The sequence below is a fragment of the Pseudorasbora parva genome, chromosome 3 (assembly GCF_024679245.1).
Source record: "Pseudorasbora parva isolate DD20220531a chromosome 3, ASM2467924v1, whole genome shotgun sequence".
Classification (NCBI taxonomy): domain Eukaryota; kingdom Metazoa; phylum Chordata; class Actinopteri; order Cypriniformes; family Gobionidae; genus Pseudorasbora; species Pseudorasbora parva.
The window spans coordinates 48,519,700-48,540,440 of NC_090174.1; the positions used below are offsets into that span (position 1 = coordinate 48,519,700).

The 20,741-nt window shown below is 37.8% G+C and overlaps 1 long non-coding RNA gene across 1 annotated transcript in view; it reads right to left on the minus strand.

The window, feature by feature from the left end:
* Positions 1-2,343: 2,343 nt before the first annotated feature.
* Positions 2,344-20,741, minus strand: part of LOC137072027 (uncharacterized) — a 53,798-nt gene continuing 35,400 nt past the window's right edge. The window contains exons 2-3 of the long non-coding RNA XR_010904586.1: positions 16,174-16,379; positions 2,344-2,496 (exon numbers count right to left, since the gene is read on the minus strand). This is a non-coding gene — a long non-coding RNA (uncharacterized lncRNA). The remainder of the gene's footprint in view (positions 2,497-16,173; positions 16,380-20,741) is intronic.

The following is a 20,741-nucleotide window of genomic DNA, read 5'->3' on the forward strand; positions in this document are numbered from 1 at the left end:
CTGTTTTACTCATCGCTTGCTTCCAAAGCACGATTGTGAACCTTTATAGTCACCGCTCCGTCAAAAGCACACTTCTTTGGTGACGTTGTTGATTTAGGCCCTGTCCACAAGAAGCCAGCGCTTTCCCAATCCGATCTTTTTTTTCCCTCGTTTCAAGAAATATCTGCGTCCACACGAGATGACAAAAACGGACTAAAAACGATGTAGTTTGCATGCCAGGCCAGTGTGTGGCGCTGTAATTCTGCCACAGAAATACACTAAAAACGGAGAAGAGTTGTGGCTAGGCAGGGGTATAGCAGTGGTGAGGCAAAATCTCACAATAAAATAACAATAAATACATTTGCTACTTAACAGATGTGTTTTATTAATGCCTACACCTACCCCAATCCAAAACATACCCTTACAATAATGCAGATACGTTAATTAAAAGACGCAATATTGATGTGCGCATGCCCAGTGCCCGTAGTTGTATCCCTTAACTCTTTCACCGTGCTGGACGTAGTGTGATGACATCACCGTTTCAGAAAATATACGGATTCGCTGTACACACGAAAACGGAAGATGAGCGTTTTCAGATTTATCCGCTTTGGGACCCGGTTTAGAAAAATATCGGATTCATGCTTCTAAAACGCCGGATCCGTGTGGACGAAACGCTGATACGGTACAAAATGTATACGTGTACAGATAAACGCGTCTCCGTGTGGACGGGGCCTTAGTGAAGTCCTGAGACAGCAGTGAGAGCAGTGTTTTTGAGCGCCGTGCATTTGCTCTCGCTCTGGTCGCTCGCGTGCACCCTTCCGGGAGACCCTCCTCTGTCGATGTCAAGCTGAGCCATTCTCGGAAAAAACTCCGGAAGGAGTATTTTTGACACAGAAATACTCCATCAAACGTCCAACATTAGTTTTTGAAACTTTGTCTATGTTTAGGAAAAGACGATCAGTATGCATGAAACAGCATTTCACCCCCCCCCCCCTTTAAGCTCATTAAATATGCAAATCTTATCCAATCCTAGCCGTGGAAGTTTACTTCCAAGTCTCCAGTGCATCACGCCCATCAAAACCCAGCGTTCAGGGGAGAGCCTCAAAACCAGTGTAGAAAATAGCCTATTACATATTAGTTATGTTTTTTAATGTAAAAACCACGCAAACATCATTAGTTGACCTCAGACAACAGTAATAAAAAAATGTAAAAAGCCAGTTCATGACACCTTTAAAAGGCAGGGCTTATACCACCTTACTACCCAGTGCACTCTCTCTCATTCATAAGTGATACGAGTACACCATCTTTGTATAGCTAACGTCAACTGCAGCGATGTAACTGTGACTTCTGCTCCCAAATGGTCTATATAAAAATGGTGCACACTTAACTAAATCAACCAGTAAAGTAACCCGATGCATATGGCTGCCATTTCCAAGCAATTTTCCTAATAGCATGTCTGTTAAATATCAATGACATTTTATACAAGTTGTATGAAATTCTCAATTTATTTGGAAGGACATTCATCTTTTTAGCATCAGCCTTGCGACGGCTCTGCATCATTTCCCAGATTCATGAAGCATGAAAGTTTCGCATGGCTCTAACTCTCCCCGCGGGACACCTCCAACTCTTAGGGATATAGCGTTGATACTGGTCACCTTTGAGTTTGATTTAATATCTCTAAATAGAAAGTACTTGCTGAGGCATTTGGTAATCAAAGCTAAAGGCGAGCCACAGGGGGGGTTCATTATGGGAAGAGCTGCTCTGGGCCCCATGGCTAATTGCTGAAACGCACAAATGGAGGGGAAATTCAATGTGACGTGAAGCATAGATGATACAGCCGCTTTGAAAGAGCAGCATGTGTGTATACAGCTCTCCGGCTGGGCCTGCCAAATATAGGGATTGAAGGTAAGATTGAAATAAACATGCACGCACACACACACTTATAACCTCTCCTGTGTGCTACAGAACAAACGGAGCATTTTCTTTGTTTGATCTGAAGCATGCTTTGACTGGCGGACTTTGTCATAACAGCAAAAGTACGGCGGTGAAGGGCAGAGCTTATCATGGCTAATTTACACCTGGCAAACTGACAGCGAATTTAAAGCAGCCCGTAGCAGAACTAAAACGAGATCATCGCCCGCAGTTATGATACGGTGGAACAGAGATGGCATGTGATGCACATACTGATAGAGGAACGGGTCAGGTGGTGGAATAAGGAAAGTAAGAGTTTACTGTGTGGGGAGGTTCATTGTTGTATAAGTTGTGTCGAGTTCTGTGTTTTCTCAGGTTTGGGTTTATTTTCTATTATGACAACATGCTGGCTGATCTGAATCCATATTTCATGGTTGGGCATTTGGTACCTTGGCAACGGGCTGCAGGGGCCAATGAGGACGCAGCAGGGAGCTCCAGCTGTGCAGCTCAGTTTACCCATATGCCTCTGATGCTGCCGTCCACCCCTTCACCGGGAACTTCACTTCCTGCCAGAGAGGAGCAGCAGGAGACGGAGACATGCTGAACCTGCAGATCAACAAACGCAGACATTTACTTTGCTATCTATAAGAGCACACCTACCATATATATCTACTGATTTTATGTAAAGCTAATTATATACTGTAACTATGGACTAAACTTATCCTACAATTTTAATCTATAACTAAAAGAAAACTATATTTGCTTCAAGTATAAGTGATTGAATTCAGTTTGAAATACGTTTTTCACAATATGTATCATCCTAATAGCTTCAAAAATTATATTATATATTATATGAGCTATCCCTTTAAGAGTACCCAACTGAAGAGCTTCCTTCCACTTCTGGTGGCTAATTTATGAGTAATGTCCACAGAATGAAGATGGAGTCACAGATGCTGACAGCTGGCCAGATGTATCTTTTAAAATCTAAGTGTCACTCACTCCAGATCCAATTATAGCCTGCAGCTGTGAGCGGACAAACAAGCGACTCCGGTTTATTTCAGCTTCCAGTCAATCAATGCATCTCATTGTCTACAGACCCTGATTCACTGGCTTTTATATCAAGGTGGAGAAAAAATAAAATAAAAAATATCCCAGCAGACTCCTCAATCAATGGGAACGGAACGGGCCGCAACACCAACGTTAGCTAAATATTTAGAAAGACTCACTCATTGACTGAGGAGAAGAGCTCACACAATGGGATCTGACACTTTTTTTGTCTTCCAGTTTGCTTAGATTAACTGAAGACAAAGATTTGATCAATCAGTCTAAAGCTGATATCACAGATAGCAGGATAGAGACAGATAGGTCAAGAAGATCACAAGAATTGAATCAATCATGTCAATAAGCAGCTGATTTCCACCAAAGAGCTCTGGAATTTAAATATTGCTGTGCAGCTCGGTTTTCACTTCATCTACTCTGCATGTCAGACTCAAAGCTCCAAGCCAAGATACTTTTGCGTTTTCCTCTAATGGTGCGTCTAGATGCCAACAAGGGTTATCGGTCTAACAAAATTACAGTCTAATATCATTATTCTGATTAGACAAGTATAATCTCACTGTCCATCTCTCTCGGGGTAAGGGATATCTCTCCCTCTGTTTTGCAGATGGAGGGCAGATGGCTGCTGCTTCACTGATGGCAAATTTCCATTTCCTTAAGGTCAACAGCTCACTGCCACAAAACAGGCAAAGGAGCTCCGATAAACACTCTGTATTTGCATTCAAAATAAGGTTGAAGAGGGTCAAACTGAACCGCATTGGCTGCCTTTCTGTTCAGGAGATCAGGAGAAAAATCCAAAACACAACATAAACTGTCCCTTTTCATTATGCATTCATCCAAACATGTGGCTTCTGATTTGTCAGGAATGATTATTATTGGCATCGTATACTGGCCTGTATTGTAGACTGCTGTTTATGTTGGCTATATTTCAAAACTGACAATCAATCAGACTGGAATTTGGAAATCTTCGAAGAGAAAAGTCTTTGAAAAGTCTTTAATTTCTCTATCTTCAAACGGGATACTTCATAATTAATTAATTTGAACAAGATGAGGTCACATGCCATTTTTGTGTGAGAAAAGAGGGATAACTTGAGATTATGAAGTGTATACAATTTTATAATTCTTATTTTTCACAATAGTTTGACAGTTACAATATTTATAATCAACAGTTATAATTAATGTTGAAAACAGTTTTTGCTGCTTGTTTTGTTTCAGGATTCTTTAAGGAATATAAAGTTCAAATAATAGCATTTATTTAAAAATATAAATGATAAATGTCTTTACTGTCACTTTTGGCCAGTATAATGTGTTCTTGCTGTATAATAGAATTAAATGCATCTGTTGTAAAGACAACTAAAGTTCATTAGATTTGCATTCATAAAGATATATTTAAACTTTATGTAGGGCTGTGTGTTCTGAAATATTGAAATCAACCCCAAACCCACTTTAAAGAGATAGTTCACCCAACAACAAAAAAAAAAAACATATTTTACTCATCCTCACGTTATTCTAAAACTGTACAAGTTTCTATCTTCTGTTGAGCACAAAAGAAGATATTTGAAGAATGTTGGTAACCAGTTGACTTCCATAGTAGGATAAAAATGCTATGAAAGTCAAAGGGTACCATCAACTGTCTGGTTACCAACATTCTTCAAAATATCTTCTTTTGTGTTCAACAGAAAAGAAAAAAGTAAAAAGTAAAAGAAAAACTCGTCAAGGTTTGGAACAACTTGAAGCATGATGACAATTTTTTTTTTGTTGGGTGAACTATCCCTGCTGGCAAAGCTATGTACGTCTATCCCAAGCCAGAAGGTTGGACAAATCACTACAGAGGATTTTCCAAAGCAGAGCTTTTTGAAATTTATATCAGCTTTGACAAGAGCTCACACAGGCAGTTTATCAGAGTAAAGTCTGCCAAATATCAGACTTCTCCTATTGCTCTCCACATGTGCGTCATCTTCAATAAACAAAAAGTGGAGCTACTCTGTCTCCTGCGAGGACATTTTAGCTACGGCTGTCTCGGAGTCATTGATTGTGACTAACGGTGGAGACAGTAATCCTGTGCAGGTACTAGATTGCAATGGTCCTGATCAATAGGCCCCGCACGAAGGGAGGTAATGCCCACAGCGGCAGCAGCATTCATCAAAAGGATAACAGGAACAAAGTCAACACTGCCCACAGTCTGTCTACACAGCAACCCACTTGGAAGAACAAAGCATGTAAATACTTCATCTCCAAGCTGAAATTTAAGTCAAGTTTGTTCAGGGTGAGCTCCAGTGTGACTGAGGAAAGAACCGCACAGGAGGCTGCGGAGTGTAAACAGAGAGAAAAGAGCTGAATTGGAGAAACGACTTACCACATGAATTTATTTGACGTACAGGCACTCGCTATACAGTGCCTTATCTCTCACATGCTACATCAAAGACAGAATTGTCAAAACGCAGCACGTTTCTTTTTTTTTTTACTCTTACATTCTCCTGATTATCAGGAGAGCCCGACCAATATGGGTTTTTACCAATACCAATACCAATATTAGGGTGTAAAAAAGTCTGATATTGATATACAGGCCGATATTTTTCATTTTTATATTAGAGTAAAGTACTATTCAAAAGTCTGGACACACTTTCCCATTGGTGTCCAAACTTTTGACTGGTACTGTATACATAATAGTGTATATACATAATATACATACATTTTTTCAGGTGTTTTATGTAAGTCTAAACTAGATTTTCAGGTACAGAAATAGTAATAAAATGTCAAATCTCTTCATAATCTTCACTGTATAAATATAGATTAACCCTTATTAAAGTTATTCAGTCAAGAGCCATGAGTGTATTTTTTTTGTATTTTTTTTTTGTCTTTTGTTATCTCGTCTTTTATTGGGAAACTTCCCAGCCATTGACGAGATTATTCTGTGTTTTCACTGTTATCCGGTAGGAGGTGCTATCTCCTGAACGAGAACAGAATCTGATGAAAACACAGGAGAAGAAGAATGATTAATCACTTATAAGCAGATTAATATGTAAAATAACACACTCATAAAAAGCATAGAAATCAAACCTGCCGAAAGTTATTGAATGAAATGTCGACCCAGGACAAGGACTGTGGAGTTTTGATGGACTCGCTCTACTCCATTTGTGTTTTGATCATCGCTCTGAATCCCATCTGTATGCAAGTTCGTTCAGATTTTCACTGCTTTTTTCTCAAAATTATGCTTTTTCATGAAACTTACCCACATTTAAGTGTTGATAAAAAAAATAATTCATGAAGCTAGAATAAAACAGAGGGTCTGTTCTTTCTTTTGATATATTGCATGTTCAAATATTCATACAAGATATTCTGTGGAATCTTGTGAAAATGACCAAAAACGCAGGTGGTGACAGGCAAATTAAGACATCACCGACTAAGTTTACGAAGACCGGCATTTTGACATAATTTTGTGTGAATATTCGCACGCTGAGAGACGCGTGGGTGCACATTCATATCGGTGGCATATCAGAGGCATATACGCCGATGCCAATATATCTGCGCCAGGCTCCTATTGGCCGACAAAATCAGCAGACCGATAAATCGGTTGGGCTCTAGTCGTCAGTGTTAAAATGGTTTCATAGCTTCCAAATGTTATACTAAGCCTAAAAATGAATCAAAAGCTCATTTGTTTGCCATTCTCAATGTTATTTAGAGAAGAGCGAGATAATTTTTTTTTTGTCCCTGCACCAAACTGTGAACATTTTTCCAAGCGCAGTCAGATAAGATACCAATCAGTAGGCCAGATTGGTTTTCCAGTATCTGTGTGGAGATCAGAAGACGCATCAGTGAGATAATTTGCAAATGTTTCCTGTGACCTCCACACATTCAAATGGAGTTCTTGTTTCGGTGCTGTCTCGGATGTCCGCAAGTTTACCCACAAACCCCAGAGCTTCATGCAGATGGGGACATATTAAAATTCACTGCAACCCAGCAGTCAATACTACTCCATATTTTATGCCGTCTCGCCATCAATGAAAATCGTTTGTTTAGAATTTGTGAGTGAAACTCTAAGACAACCTAGCTTATAGATTGATATAGATTGACAGGTGATTATTGATCCAAGATTAAATCCCACCTAGAGTCATTCAAATCTAAGAGAGACTAATAACTGTGACAAATAAAAATAACAAGACAGATAAAGAGATTATATTACAAACTCACAGACTCAAACATTCACCTTCAGCTGAGAGAAAATGTCACAGAGAAATGATTAATCCTTTAATGTTGAATAAAAGACATTGCTGCACTGTAAAACCTAACAGTGAAATTCACTAAATGAAATAAGTTCATTTTACTTAATGTTACCAAAAAAGTTAATTCAACTTAACAAATATGTGTGATGTTAACTCAAAAATGTATTATTGTAAGCAAACCTCAATCTAAATAAGTTACTAAAACTTTTTAACTCTAATGGTTTAAGTTACAGATATTTATTTAATCTAGTATTTTACATCTATGGCCAATTAAATAACTAAAAGCTGATAAAATAAATAAATAAACAATAGTATATACATTAATCTACCTCATATTAAGCCTACAGTCTTACATTAAGCTCTTTTAAAGTCATTACATTTAGTCATGTCAAAGTATCATCCCAGTGAGTTTCCGAGGCAACAAAAACCGCACCATTTTCCCTCCTTCAGTCCAGTCACAGCAGGACGGCTCGCGCTACAGTCAAGAAAAACAAAAGGTAAGCGTTTCAAACTTATTTATTCATATTTCGCTCATGTTTGAACGTTTTCAGTGTTATTTTCGTACCTCTTTTATGTTTATCCGAAGATTAACCAGCTCAGTAATGTTGTGTGTAAAGTTAGCCAGCAAACAATCTAACATTAGGAGCAAATGCGCTATTGCACCAGTGTTATCAACGGTAATGTACACGTTTGGAGTTAATTATGCTGTTTTACACTGCAGTTTGTCAGCGGGGAATTAAAAAATATATGTTTGTGCTTTCTCACAGTCGGACAGATAAACGCTGGCTTTTGAGACAGTTGGCCAACTTTCCATGTCTCTCGTCTCGTGCCACAGTGACGTTAACTAACTTACGTTAAAGCAAAAGGTAACGTTAATGCAAACTCACGCATTCCTTATATTACAACCGTTTTAAATGTATTGTTAATCGAATTCGAGTTTCCTCTATCATATGTGATGCTAGTTAATTTGACTAAAGCAGCTGAAGCTCCGGGGTGAACAAAGTGACTTGAGGAGCATTTTAGATCCTGTTTTGCTAACGTTAGATAAAATTTTAAACTGTTATTTGTTTCTCATGACGTTTTCTCATTTGAAACTCACACTAACACATTGTTTCCATGCTTTTAAATCTTTTCAGAGCAAAGACGACGGTGCAATGGCAGCAACGTGGCTACAATTCTATGAGTAAGTAAGTTAGAATTAACATTGAACAAATCAATGGAATTTTGTAACGTTACTGTGCAAAATGCAAATGATAACGTTATGAACAGTTACATAATGTTCATACAAATATAAGTTTGTTCTTCAATTTTAATTTTTGAATGAATTGCTATTTTTGCAAACGTAATTATGACCATAAATGTCTTTTAGCACAACTTGTAAGTCTTCTGAAGCAATATGATTTTTTTAAAAGGCTTAAAGTCCAAAGTCCAGTCTGTCTATCATTCAAAGTCATGTTGTATTGCTTCAGGAGAATACTGGTCAAGTCTTGAAAGTTGTTGTTATAGTCGGCTTTCCTAATATAAACAGAAACATTTCGTGTGTTATATTTTCACTGGCAGTTATCCTGAAGTTGCCTTGGGTTTGTAAAGGTGTAAGGTAATTGGCAATGCTAGATTTGCAGTGGTTGAAAGAAGTCTTGTCATGAATCATAAAAAAAACTACGATCCTGGCAGGTCTGTTACTATTTAAAAGGAAGAGTCAGGAGATGTTTTCAAGACACAAGGTAGGACACATGTCAAAACTACATTACATTTATTTAGCAACATGTTAACCTTTCAGCTGCCACCAGCATAAATGCATGGTGTGGTTACAGTGACTGATAGTTGATCATTCAAGTTGTCTTAAATGTATAGTCCACTTGCCAATACAAATTCAGTCATGATTCATAAATTACCAACCCTCATATTGTTCCAAACACATAAGAATTTTATTAATCTGTCCATTGAAAATCTAATCTTCAAAACGTTTAATTTAGGCTTTCATTAGCATATACATTGAGCACAGCAAAAGCTTATTTGACACATAATAAACCAATCTCAGCTCAAGCTTAAAGGAATCGTTCACCCTGATTTACTCCCCCCCTCAAGTCCTCCTTGGTGTAAATGACATTCTTCTTTCAGACGAATACAATCAGAGTTATATTAATACGTGTCCTGGCTCGTCCAAGCTTTATAATGGCAGTGAATGGCAGCCCAAAATTTGTAGCCCAAAAAAGTGCATCCATCCATTTTAAAAGTGCTCCACACGGCTCCGGGGGAATAATAAAGGCCTTCTGAATTAAATCGATGGGGTTGTGTAAGAAAAATATCCTCTCGTGATTCAAAACGCTTGTGCAACGCCCGACATCATCGTCACATCATTTATGTTTTTTACACTGCGTCCGCCGTCAACGCCGTGGCTGTTATGCTTTTTTACGCTATATCCGACGTCATCGTTGCGCCGGAAACTAGTTATTTTCTTATTTTATAACGAGTTAAATATGGATATTTTTCTTATATAAACCCATCGATTCACTTCGGAAGTACTTTATTAACCCTCCAGAGTCATGTGGATTACTTTTATAATGAATAGATGCACTTTTTTGGCTTCAAATTTTGGACAGCCATTTACTGCCATTATAATGCTTGGATTAACCAGGACATTTATTAATACCGCTCTGATTATATTAATCTGAAAGAAGAACGTAATTTACACCAAGGATGTCTTGCCATTATCCATTTAAAATTTGTTAATCAAATCTGTCTTGTTTCACCTTGTCTACACCGGATGTGAGCAGCGCGACAGGACAAAAGAGCCCCTTATAGTCCGTTATGTTGTCTACACTGGATGCGGCGTGATGTGAGCGACAAATCTTTGACAGTAAACTGTTGCCTCTTTCTATTTATGACATACTGACATGAAAAACAAATGTTTTGCAATGTGTGCATTATCGCTTGAATTCAATTCAATTCAATTCGTCATTCAATTCAAGGTCTAGAACATTCGGCTGATACACCCCTGAAAATGTTTTTCCCCCAATTAAACCTTGCTGACAAACAACTTAACATCTTTACAAAATTGAACTACAGGGTTTTAAATAAGCACATGCCCAATTAAATCAACAAAAATCCGTTCCTTATAACAACGTTTTTTTTATTTATGAAAATTGAAATATGGTGTCTGCCCTGACAAGGGTTATTTTTATATGTGGTGACATACAAACTTTTTTTCCAATGCATATAGAAAAAGGAGCTTGACCAGGTGCAGAAGCCAACAGTCACCATCCTTACTGTCGAGGAGGAAGAGGGAACGTTACCTTTAAACCCACTGGATGCTTTGATTGTCTTTAAAGATGAGGTGGTGATGTCTGCCAAGTCTTCGGTCAGTGCAATACACTTAGAGTACATTAAAGATCATACAGTGCTTTTGCTTTTTGAGGAAACGTACCTTTTTACATAATTTTTTTTATTTTATATGTTTTGTTTTTTAAATGTTATGACTTTTTTAAACATGTTTGTGCTGTTTTATTTGGTGAAAAAGTCTAATATTTTTTGTCTAGTTATATTTGTGAACATATGGCATACTGTATTTATGATGTAAATGTTATATTTTAATAAATTACTTAAAAATACCCTCCTGTTCTGTCTTCATTTTGTACCAATGTTAGCTTGTGCTTAGTCTTATGTAACTTAATCACTTTGAGTTTGATGAACTTAAACCATTTGCCGCAATCTGTTTCCTAAAACCATTTAAGTAACCATGTAGTTGTTAAGACTTAGTTAGATTTGTTACCTGAATTCAAACTGAATTAATAAAATTAACTTAAAATTTTAAGTTCAGTTTACTCTTAATAATTGATCAACACAACACTAAAATATAAGTTTTAACACTTAAACAACACTAAAATATGAGTTAATTTAACTCAATGTATATGAGTTTTCAGTACTCATACTTAATGGTTTTAAAACTTAATTGGTTTGAAGCAATCGGTTTCCTCAAATGGTTTGAGTTACCGTAACTTGTTGGGTTTTACAGTGTGTCCTACCTCTTTGCTGTATAAGATAAGCTAGAAAGGCTCTTTTCTGGCTGGTTTTCCTCTTTTTAGTGTTTTTTTTTTTTAGTTTTTTACTTTTGACCTTAAATTCATAACATTTTTAAATGAAAAAAATACAAAAAACAAATGTCACAAAATCAAGAATGTTACTGTACTGAAAATCAAGCTTGTGAGGGATATTGCTTCAATACAAAAGTCCAATTAAGAAGTTGATAAAGTCATTTACATTTCACACAAAAATAGTAAAACACACTCTCACCAGTGTTGGGTGTAATTAGTTATTAAGTAATTAGTTACTGTAATTTAATTACTTTTTCCTTTAAAGTAATCAGTAAAGTAATCAGAAGTATCAGTTACTTCTGATGTAATTGAACTAAATACTAAATATAATTATACATAATTCAATAGTGGACTTAACATCAATATTTAAAGTCTAACTTTAAAATGCATGTTTTTATGTATCCTTCTCACATTTGTAATGCTTTGGTCAGTTAATAAGAGTAATTTATGTAGTTTTATTTTATGTATTTGAATGTATTAAAATATTCGTTTCATGTCTACCCTTAAATCGCTTAACTCGAGGTTGATATAGGATTTAGAAAGTAATTAAAAGTAATTAGTAATAGGTAATTAAATACTTTTTGGAGTAATTTGTACAGTAATCTAATTACACTATTGAAGATGCAATTAGTAACTAGTAATTCATTACTTTTTTAGAGTAACTTAACACTGACTCTCACACATAGAAAGCTAAAACATTATGTGTGAAAGACTAAAAAAGCTATCTGGTAAAACATATCCATGATGAGCGGAGCAACAACAGTGAAACTTATGTTCTTATATCCTAATATTCTTATATCCTTATATAATTTTATATCCTAATATTCGTATATCCTTATATTCTTATATCCTATCCTAATATTCTGTATCAGCTCTTGGAATGCCGCTAATTCGAGCACAGACAGTAACTGTTAAAAAAATAAAAGATATAAAATGTATATCTTAATAAATATAGAAAAGAAATAAAATTTATATTAGAGCCCTTTTACTTTCACACAAACTTGTCTGTTTACAGCTAAAGCAGCTTCTGTGAGTCATTCAAATGTATTGATTGTCCTAAATACACTTATGTATGCTTCTTTCGTGTGGGTATGAATATAAATCGAAATGGCATTTGATTAATGCCGTGTAAATATGATTAAATGTGCGAATTCAATAATGCATCCACAGGCACCATTAAGCCATCAAGAGGAAAGTTCTGCTGCTCACAAATTACAGAGGGACTGCTGAAATTACGAAATGAAATAAAGGGACATTGAATTTCACCAGAAAAACTTGACATTTAAATTTGATTGATGCTTTGTGAATAAAATCATCAAACCATCACTTCTAAATGCCACAACAGACAGTTTAACAGATGAGCCTGGGTGTATTTTGAAAGGTTTAAATAACATAATGCTAATCCAACAAGCACAGTGAAATAAAAAACTGATCTGGTACGTTTAATTAAACATTTTCCCAAGATCCCTTCTGATTTGGCTAGATCAGAGAGCTCAGGTCAAAAGGTCAAAAATTGTATGTTTCTATTGGAGTTTTTTTTGGGTCAATTTTGTGACGTTGTGTGTGTGTGTGTGTGTGTGTGTGTGTATATATATATATATATATATATATATATATATATATATATATATATATATATATATATATATATATTAGGGATGCAACAATACAGTTAGTCCACGGTTCAATACATATCTCGGTTTTTAACCACGGTTTTTCGGTTCGTTTTTTTTTTTTTTTGCCATTCTATTCTTAGGTGACAGGAACAGAAAATGGTTAAGGACATTTTTTTATGCAATACTCTTTCTTTATTTTACTTAATAGACTTAAATCTTTACTTAAAAACCCTTGTACACATTCCGAGTGTATTATATAATATATATATAAAGATTTACAGTGGCAACTCAGAGATGTACAGTAGCATTTAAGTATGAAATTGAATAAATAAATGTATGCTAAAATTAAAACTACATAGTCTTCAATATACAAAATTGATTAAAAACCTACTGTATTAAAGGTCTTTTGTTTTGTTTTATTTTAACATAATTTTAGAGGTGAACTGTCCCTTTAAGGACACGTGTTCACTAGGCTGCTGCTGTCAATTGAAGACCTGCTCACATCTCATAACTTTACACATAACAGACTGTGTTTATATGTTAAAGTTGTGTGTATTTGACAGTATAAGTGCAGTAAGACTGTCCAGTAATCACGCGTGTTTGACAGACGTTTAGTGCACGCGCTCATTGCAAAACAGTGCATGCGCGCGAAAGAAATGTTTAACCGGCAAGTCTTAAAAACGTGGGTAAACACTGCCTAATGTTGGTGCATATGATTGGATATTTGCTCATATCAGCGCGTAGACTCACAGGCACACTCAAAAAGAGCTGAAATAAACTGAGAGAAATATTTCAAACTGAGAAAAAAACGGAAATAAATAATTAAATCCAAAACCGAAAGAAAAAAAAACGCAATTCACCAGCGCGTATTGAATCGTGAAGGCCATGCCGAACGTTCAATATTATATTGAGTATTGTGGCACCCCTGATATATATATATATATATATATATATATATATATATATATATATATATATATATATATATATATATATATATATATATATATACAAATAACACGTTCTGGCCTTATCTGCTCTCATGCCTTCAAGCAGCAGGACAATGTTCGCAAGTTATTCTAACCGCCTGTAAATTGAGTGTCTTAAGGACTACATGACTACAGGTACATGAAAAATAAACAAAACAAAAAGCATGAAAAATGTGTCAAATTTCTTTGGATTTTATCTTTAAAATACAGTACTTTTTCCCTCCTGAGAATAACATCTAGCAAGGATATATAAGGTCTGGGTAGATAATATGCTAAGCAAACAGTTCTTGTGAATAACTTGTTGGATGCAGAAGAAACAGGCAGGAAAATCTGAGCAACTTTGACTAGGGCCAAATTGTTATGGTAAGATGACTGAGTCTAGCCTGACAAGCCAGACCCACATCAAGATGTTTGGTCTGGAAACTCACCATTGACAGGGCTCAATCCGAGGGGCGGGATAAACGGTTGTTTTTCAAACTCCCTCTGCACGCGATAGGATAGCGCTACAACCAACCAGAGCAACGAAGGTGAAGCGGAGCTAGTGGATAGAACCGCGGTGCGTTAAACTGCATCTGACCCGTTTTCCGACACGGAGCACTAATTAAAATCCGCACCCGACCCGACCCGCTTAAAATAGAACCGACACCTGACCCGCACCCGAAATAATCAGTTTAGCATATAACATTATATAGGCCTACACATTTATTGCCAGGTCATACAAAAGTAAATACAGCACCGTGCCACATCTTTAAAATTCGAACAAATTATTTTCAATGAGTGTACGCACAACGGCGGCGGCATTTGGTGCCTGTCCGCGCCGACTCAGGAAGTTCTTCAAAATTCTGCCGCGGCACAGAGCGCCAATGTAGCTACTGATTTCACCCTGTGCTACAAGATGCACACATCGTGCAGCTCTTCTGTCAGAAGTGGATTCAAAACTGAGCTTGCGCGTGGCATATATAATGTGGGCGTGCAGGGCTAAGCTTCCCCTCCGGTGTGCGACCGCCTTGAAGCATTGTGTGATTTTTTGAAAGTCAGAGAATCCTGGGAGGGCGCGCGGTGGTGCGAGCACAAATAACCTGATATCATTTTTAAATGATTTGATTTACTTGAAATACAGGCAAGACATATTTTTGTATATGTGTTCCTAAAAATATGCATACATTTTACTTCGCATGTGACTGTTTTAAACCTGTGTTAGACCCGTGTTTCCCCCTTGTCCGACCCGACCCGACCCGACCCGCAACCGTATCCAACACAGTTTAATGTTTTTCACCCGTTTCCACAAAATTTGCAGGTCGACCCGTCGGGTACCCGTGCAGGACTCTGCTTCAAGGTTCTTCAGGGCAGAGTCCATGCTCCGACAGGCCAGCTCTGTTTTAGCAGAACGCTGAGGACCAACAGACCATTAGGCAGGTAGTCCAGATTGGAATGGAAAATAACATGAACACACCATAAATGGCCATCATTTTCAGGAAAAAATAAAAAATAATGAAGCAGCCATCACATTACAAACAAGTCTTTGATTTAGTTTTGATACTTATAAACCTTTCATATAGTTTACCAAAGCCTAACATGCACTTGTAATGCCATGTGGAAATGGCTTTTGGTGCACTGCACAGACGGGATATTAACCCGAAGCTATAAATGATAAACGAGAGAAACGGCAGAATTTCAAATGTCGCAGGGAGCAATCAGAGTGCTGATGTTCCTCTTTTTTTTGGAAGTACACACTGAGGTACAGGGCAAGGGCATTGAGAAATAGAGTACAGGTGCCAGATAGGGCCATAAAGCACATAATTCACATTAAAAAGAGGCTGTAAAAGCATTGATTGACTGCTGCTCCTGGTTTGCAGCCACGGGTGGAATTTATCAGATTGGATGGAACACGACAACAGCCGCTCGAGTTTCCCTAGTCAGCAATTCTATTTATCAAAGCCTATGTAGAATTCTTAATTTACTTTTCATACTCATTTCCTAACCTCCCTCACCCCATCAAAGCGTTACTAAATCACTTTAAAACAGGGCACAGTACATACACACACACGTATACACATCGCCAGGTGCTGCAGTGTGTGATTTAAAGCTTTGATTCTGTTCAAACGACAGCAGAGGTTAGCCTGGAGCAGGCTCAGGCGATTCATCATTTCCTGCTTGATAAGAGAGGGATTAATACATTTAAAGCTTTGGTCGCCAGCAGTCATCCGTCTAAATGTGGCCTAATCCATTCAGGCTGCGGCTCCCCAGAGAACACTGCTAAACTGAGAAAACACCTGAAACTCAGATGCGAGAGTGGGTTGCTTACCTATTAAGGCGGGAAACAGGCATGCTGAGAGGCAACACTGCATTAAAGAAGCCCACGCTAAGGAAATCTCACGCTGGGCTGATCTCTGCTCGACGGGATATGTGATTCTAGAAAATGCCAGAATGCCGCCCTGTGGCTTTGGGCACCTTCACTCGAGCAGCAGGGCCAGATGGAGTGAAGACCAGAGGTAAAGTTTGACCTAAATGCTGGAAACAGAAAAAAAGAAGAGCTTATGCCACCCTTCCACCCTTACTGTACAAAGCCATCACCCCAACAACCCCTATTTTGTTCCAAATCCAGGCCTGGAGCTCTCGGGGGGATTTTGTGTCCGCAGGGCAGCCCGTGGGGGCTCTGAACGCGCTCCAGCATCAGAATTCACAATTATGCCCTGTGTTTTTTAGGACACTCCTTTTCTTTGCCCTAATAGCTCATAATGCATTCATTCCACACTTAATTTAACAGCCATGCCCATTTGTTCTCCCCTCGCTCGCTCTCTCTCTCTCTCCCCCCTTTTCCGCGTGTGCAAATGCGACGGCCGTGGAATGAAAGCGATCCATTATGCACATGTGTCTGAACAAGACGACCTGTGTCACAGCTGGCTCTCTCTCGGCCTCTCTAATTTCAGTTTTATTGTGCACCGGACCGACCCCTGAATACACACTAAATACACACTTCCTGGACTGATGCATCTATGGAGAGAAACTGTAGATCTCTGGAAAAAAAGAGGCCGGATCCAACCTGCAATTGTTACCCACCTCCCGCTGTACAGAAAAGCCTCCATTGTGCGCTAGAGAATAAGACCTAATTACTTTACTGAAGGAGCGGCTCTGGAGTCCGTTGTAAAGCGTACTCTGACTTTTTCTTCCTGTGTTTCCGAGCCCTCGGGGCCAGGCCGGCTCCAATTTGGAACCGAGCGTTCACATGCATCCGAGTCTCATCTGCGAGGGCCACTACCACATGACTATCGGCAGAACTTGGCAGAAATTATGAATAAAAAATTGAGCTGCAATTACTCTTACATTGTGAGGCTGAATTAGAGCTGTTTTTCTTCACCAAGAGGCGCAAGCATTGTTACACAAAGACAAAGACTGTAAATACATATTTTTTAAAAACTAAAATAAATAAATAACTGCCATATTTCACCCAAAAAAGAAATTTACATTTAAACCTGTATCAATCAATCAACTTTATTTTTATAGCGCTTTTAAAATCACGATTGTGTCAAAGCAGCTTCACAGTGTCAAACAGGATAATATTGCAACAAAATTAGATTTGGTTGCACCGTCTTACTGGAGAAAACAGTGATGTTATCAGCTTATTTTAATTTAGTAATTTAGTTAATTTAGTTTAATTTTGTATGAGTTTCTTTCATCTGTGGAACACAATAGAATATATGACACAAAAAAATCCATACAATGTTGTTTAGGATACCGCTGATTTTCATTATATAGACCCATACAGTTTAATAGGGTCTTAAATATATATATATATATATATATATATATATATATATATATATATATATATATATATATAAAATTATTTATAGTTTTTTATTTTTCACCTCCCAAAATGTTTTTAAGCCAGTTATTTATATATTTTGCAATAGTGTGTCAGGTAATATCAGTTTACATTTTCAAACCTTCATTTTGCCATTAACTGTAATTAATCCATTCCAGTGAGATTTTTGTATGCAGAAGGAGTCACGCAACAGTTGTTTGATCCACACGGAGATCTAATTTCACCATCATCGAGTCCGTCTGGGATTACATGAAGAAACTGAAAAAAAAAATCCACAAGAACTGCGACATCATCTCCAAAGCCCCTTTCACACTGCGATTCCGGCAAATACACTGATAATGCGACCCGGCATTTGTTCCCGGGCCACTAGATTTAGTCCATTCTCACTGCCAGCAAAATACCGTAATATGTGCGCTTTCACACACAACCCCTAACGGTCCCGGGTCGAGTTGACACATGACATCCTGATGTGACGTATAACGGCGAGCGATCTCAGCTTCAGCGCGGATAGTAAGGAGCTCCGTGGTCTCGACTTGTGTCCAGTTTGCGCACATCTCTGCTTGTTTAATTTTAGTTTCTTTTGTATACGAACACTCTCTGCGTTTGAAACACCGACTAGCTCTTCTGGCACTGCAGGGTTGTATTATTGAAAAAACAAGCTCTAGGAGTCGCACGATAACTACGTACACGTTGCGGCATTAGTTTTGGCTTTTGTTCACACAGCACTCGTCCCGGGTCGAATACCGCAATGTTACTAGGTCCCCGACCCGGGTTCAATTCGGTAATCAATCCCGGGACGTGGTTGCTTTCACACAGAAGGCGACCCGGCAATGTTCCGGGAATATTGCGGGTCCGACGTGCAGTGTGAAAGGGCCTCAAGAAGCTTGAAGAAACATTCCTGCAAATCTCCCTGAAAAACTCTGAGCAAGTGTACCAGGAAAAAAACTGTTTAAAACGCAAAGGGTAGTTACACCAAACACTGATTTGACTTAGTTATTAGGAGTTAATTGATAATCAAAATCTATTTATGACATTATTTTTAATAGCATTCTCATTTTATAGCATTTTTACAAAAGTGTCTAAAACTGTTCACAGTACTGTAGCTTTGCAGGAAGGTTTCTTCAAGCGTATTGGAGAAATTCTTGTGGTATTTTTAAGTTTCTTCATGTAATCCCAGACGGACTCGATGATGGTGAGATTAGATCTCCGTGTGGATCAAACAACTGTTGTCAGACTCCTCCTCCTCCATACAAAAATCTCACTGGAATGGACTATTAAAATTAATGGCAAAATAATAGAATATTACCTACTGACACACTATTGCAAAATATATAAATAACTGGCTAAAAACATTTTCGGGGGTGAAAATACTAATGTGCCTAAAACTTTTGCACAGTACTGCGTGTGTGTGTGTGTGTGTGTGTGTGTGTGTGTGTGTGTGTGTGTGTGTGTGTGTGTGTGTGTGTGTGTGTGTGTGTGTGCGTGCGTGCGTGTGTGCCAAATGTCCTGAGATCGTCCCCACAATGTAAATGGATTCATAATCATACTAAATGTTTTTTTTTTTTGTTTAATGTAAAAATGCAGCATGTTTCCTATGATGGGCAGGTTTAGGGGCTGGGCAGTGTATGGGGATAGATTAGAATGTACAGTTTGTATAGTCTAAAAAAAAAGTCCCCACAATGCAGTGGTCCCTACAATGTCAGCGGTCCCCACAATGTAAAGGGGTTCATAAACATACTAAATTATGTTATTCTGAACCATGGTAAATGTTAATTATGTTTAATATTTATAATTATTCTATTTCAGCTTTATTTAAAAAAATGTATAGTCTGTTAACAATAAAAAACACTGGAGTAAAGGACAATTTAGTTTTTGGGTGAACAATCACTGTGAAGGACAGCTGATGATTTGACAAAAGATGATGGTGTACATTGTCAGATAACTACATAGAAATTAATTTACTATATATTGCAAAAGTAATCCACTAAGACGAACATCAGTCCAAACAGTGAGAGACAGAGGATGAAAGGGCGCTTGATAAGTGACAGTGACTGTGATACATATTGTCTGAGATGACAGGATGAATGGCGACAGGATGAATGAGTGAATGACAGCACAATGACAGGATGAATGAAGCAACAGAACTGATGGATTCAAATGAAGCCTGGCAGGCACAATTGGGATTGACAGAGGAAAAGATAGACTCTTCCCTGCCCCCTTCTGATTTTTCCCCCCTCAGGGTAAAATCCTGGGCAAATTATAGTGGCACAATTTGGAAACCAACTGAATGTCAACTTTTATATACACATTTATATATTTACACATTCATATATTTGATCCACATTCTGCATAAATTATATAGTCGCTGCTCATAAATTTCTATTGGTACCCTGGGGACACAGTCCTGCAAAGCAGTAAATGGATTGCAGCCCCTTTCTCATAAGACCCGATTCAGCCACACACTTAGTTCCATCAGCTGCATCTGCTTGACCTACGGTTCGCTTGCACCGGGGGAAACAGAGCTCAGTCATTTTCACAGCAAATGTTCTGTATCCTGACCTCCGCAGCACCGTCCATCTGACCAGCCACTGACAACACATTTCATCACTGTCTGAAACCACATGCCCACAATTTACTTGAAAAACTTGGAATTGCCAACAGTGCTCGCTAATGCAATCATCACTGTCGTTATTGCTTATATACGTCAGGAATTGGAACTAGGCCTAATACTTAATCATAAATATGAAATGTCAGTGCATAACATCCCGCATTGTTTGTGTTATGATTACAAATTATTTTAGATCATGCGATTTGTTTATGTTCATTTCTACGCAATCACACATTCTATTTTACCCACTAATGATAAAATTAGACTGAAGAAAGACCTGAGCCATTATATATATATAGAGCAGAGAAAAACAAAGAAACTGGGTTGTGAGCTTTTTTTATTGGGCCAGTATGCAATCACCTAGCAACTGATCAAAAATACCAACCAATGCCACTGTACCAACCACCCAGAACACCCTAGCAACCCCTTAACCTAACAA